The following is a 3,647-nucleotide window of genomic DNA, read 5'->3' as shown; positions in this document are numbered from 1 at the left end:
CCTCTTCGCATGAAGCATACATCTATCCATATCCATGATCAACTGGTTTTTCCTTTCTTCTACTATGTTATGTTGTGGAGTATATCTTATTGTGTTCTACATGATGATTCCTTGTTGTTGAAAAAAAGGTTGAAGTTATTGGAATTGTATTATCCTCCTATTTCCTCCCTAAGAGCTTTTAAAGGCTTTCAAATCTTCTTTTCTGCTTCTACTTTGAACTCTTGGAATATAGAGAAAGTATTAGATTTCTTTTTGAGAAAATGAACCCACATGTTCCTGCTATAATCACTAGTGAATATTAGAAAATAAAAAATACCACCAATGGAATTTATTTGCGTTGGGCTACATATGTCTATATGGACTAGCTCTAAACGATCTTTTTCTTTGGTGGAAGATGTCAAAATGCTATCACTTTTATACTTTTCTAGAATAAAGATTTCATAGTTACAATCGTTTTCATTCAGAATATAGAGACCAATAACCATAAAATGTTTCTAAAGTAGACTTACAATCTTTAGCGTAACATGCCCATACCTAGAATGCCATAACTATGACTCATCTATTCCTGACACATGGTGTGGAAAATAGTATGAAATATTTTGACTTCTAAGAGTCAATGGAAACATCATATTTTTTAATTTTTCAACCTTTGCTATCGGTGTTATATTGGGATGTTTGTTATAGATATAACATGTGTTCCCTTGGAATATTACATCATAACCATGTTCCATCAATTGACCTACACTAATGAGGTTATGCTTCAGATGTGGAACATAATAAACATCAGGTGTATATATGGACTTGATAAAAAAATTCCTTAGACTAGAGATCAATCAAAGGGGTTCTGGGATTACCATTTCTCAACTAAAGTATGTTAGAGATTTGTTGGCACAATTTCACATGAATGACTGCAAGCCAGCAGCCACACCTTTCTTATCAGGGATAAAGCTTGAGAATGAAAAATAGACACCATTACTTAATTTCATATTGTACTGTCACCTTCTGGGAAGTCTTCTTATATCACTCACTCCCATCCTGATCTCTCATATGTCGTAAGAGAACTTTGCATATAAATGCAAGAGCCACATGAGTTACATTAGAAAGCTGCAAAGTGCATCGTTTCATAAGTCCAGGGGACAATCCCCTATGAGATTCATTATGAAACAAATTTTTCTTTGGAACTCATTTGGTTCAAAGATTCAGATTGGGTTGATGAAAACCTTGACTGCAAGTCCACCTCTAGTTATTTACTTAGTATGGGATCTGGCCCAAATTGTTGGTCAAGCAAGAAGCAGGTTGCCATTGCTTTATCGTTAGCAGAGGCCGAGTACCGAGGAGCAGTCAATGCCTCTATTCAGACCGTTTGGCTAAAACATTTTCTTTCTCAGCTTGGTATTTTTTTCCATCATCCAACTGTCATATGGTGTGATAATCAGATTACGCTGAATTTTTGTAGAGATCCAGCGAAGCGACAATAGACTAAACATATCGAGATCCATATGCACTTCATCAGAGAATTGATTCATGATCAGATCATCGATTTGTAGTACTGCCCGAGTTCTGATTAGACTACTAACATATTCACCAAGACATTCACTACTCAGAAGTTTCAATTTATGTGAAATCGTCTTGGGGTGAAGGACACGATTGCCTAGTAATTGTCTTCTCTCTAATGTTTTCATTATATTTTGAGGGGGTTTTTCTTCCTATGGGATTTTCCCTCTTTTCTCCTTTTCATGCATTTTACATGGGTACCTCAAATAGCGTTGTTGTCGGGACCCATTCATTTTTCATCACACTCACCTAAGTTATGCTTAAGGGGGGGTGTTGGTGTACATGAACCTAGTTAACCTTAATTAGCTTCAATTCAACTCTAGTTCTTGCATGCGATGTGCACTTAGTAGTGTTAGTTAAATTTAGTGCTTACACGTGGTGCACACTTGACTTTTCTTACTTAAATTGAGTGATCACATGTGGTATTCACTTGGATTTAGTTAACTAACTCTAATGCTTGCATGTGGTGAATGCACACATTCATAGAACATAAAGCACACTTAGCTTCAGTTAGCTTTAATTAGCCTTATTTATTGCATGTCAAACTAATATTAACTTGGTTGCTTTATGTATTGATTCTAAAATCAATATTGAGTAATCAAATTGATTCTCTATTCCAAATTTATTTTTCAATTCTTGCGAGTTTGTGCAATTATTCTTAAGCTAGATCCTTATTTGTGCCCTAATACTTTAAAATGGTGTATAATCAGTCCATGGATTGTATTTTGTTGAGTGGATGGTTAATAGGATGTGTTCGGTTCAGGTAGGATAATATACTTAGCTAAGTGTGGAAGACAATGGAAACATGTTGTAGTGTTGTGATAAGTTACACGGGGGAGTTGCTCAACATGAAGGAGGAGGAATAACAACAAAGGCTTTCTTTGGATCTCCACACTTTAAGAAACATAAAACATTATGTAGATAGGAATACTGTGACAGAGGCAAAACCTTGTAGTAGTGATTGATATGAGCAGCGAAACAATGTTATGACCACACCTAACTGCCAACAATGCAATTGCAATATTAATGGAATAGTTGAATGGTGAATGGATTTAGAGATGAAAATATGGATCGAAAAAAAAAATAAGACGAGAAAGTTAGTATGGAAAAGAGAAAGAAAATAATGGAGATGGAATAAATGGCACTAAATTTTAATGAAGGAGCCAATTTATAATGACTGAAAACCCTAAGGGTTTTGGTCTAAGGAAGGTAGTTCCTTAGGAAGTTGTAAGACCTGATGTTTATGTGTACATGTTTCTCACAAGCATGCATAATTGTAAAGCCTTAAACTCTTACTCATGTATCAATGACACAAGGATTCATCACTATGTGGTATGGAACACTTGGAGAGGTACGCGGGTGGCAGGGATACTAGTATCCCAGCTTGAGGGGAAGAATGTGAAAATTTTGATGAGATGGTTGATGGACCATTTATGTGAAAAGATGTCCTAGATAAATCATGGGCATAATGAGCTATTTCTTGTTTCTTTCATGTCATACTTGCGTAGGGGCCTTTCTAATCTTCTCTGCATTGTTCCAATTTTATCGGATGTCTCAAAAGACATGGGCACAATGGGCTCGTTACTGATGTAATCCAGTAGATAATTTTTTTTTTATATCTACTTCAACAAAAGTGATTTGCACCATGTCAATCACTTGGAATCAATAAACATTGTTTTTTCTGGTATTTAGATAGGCAAGATCATAAATTGGGAAAGACAATCGGAGCCCATAAACCTAAACCAAAAACCATGGGTAACCTAACTGAGTCAAGTTTAAACTTAATGTTGTGTTAAAATAGCAAACTTTAAATATTGTTGATGATCTATAAACTCATAAGGTTATTGTTAAGTGTCTATGTTATAAATTCTTATCATATATAAATGGATGAAAATTAGTATACTCAAATTTGTTACTATTCTTTCATATTATTACGAATATTAATCTATAACTTCTTATCTGTATTTAATGAATTGGAAGCGGCATATTGACAATAGTATACAAAAAATAGTTTAATATATTTGGAGAAGAAATATATAGAGGTGAAAGTTTGCACTTAAGTTTCATGAAATCTACACTGAAGTATTATGAGT

General features: G+C 34.5%; 1 pseudogene; it reads right to left on the bottom strand.

Moving 5' to 3' along the window:
- Window positions 1-3,019: 3,019 nt before the first annotated feature.
- On the bottom strand, window positions 3,020-3,117 carry LOC149202263 (U6 spliceosomal RNA; annotated as a pseudogene).
- Between the last annotated feature and the right edge of the window lie 530 nt (window positions 3,118-3,647).

This window comes from Pinus tabuliformis, chromosome 2_1 (assembly GCF_031772625.1).
Source record: "Pinus tabuliformis cultivar Carrire ecotype Pingquan chromosome 2_1, CPIR1, whole genome shotgun sequence".
Classification (NCBI taxonomy): domain Eukaryota; kingdom Viridiplantae; phylum Streptophyta; class Pinopsida; order Pinales; family Pinaceae; genus Pinus; species Pinus tabuliformis.
Note: the sequence above shows the minus strand (reverse complement) of the source record. Positions and strands in the feature narration are given on the sequence as shown.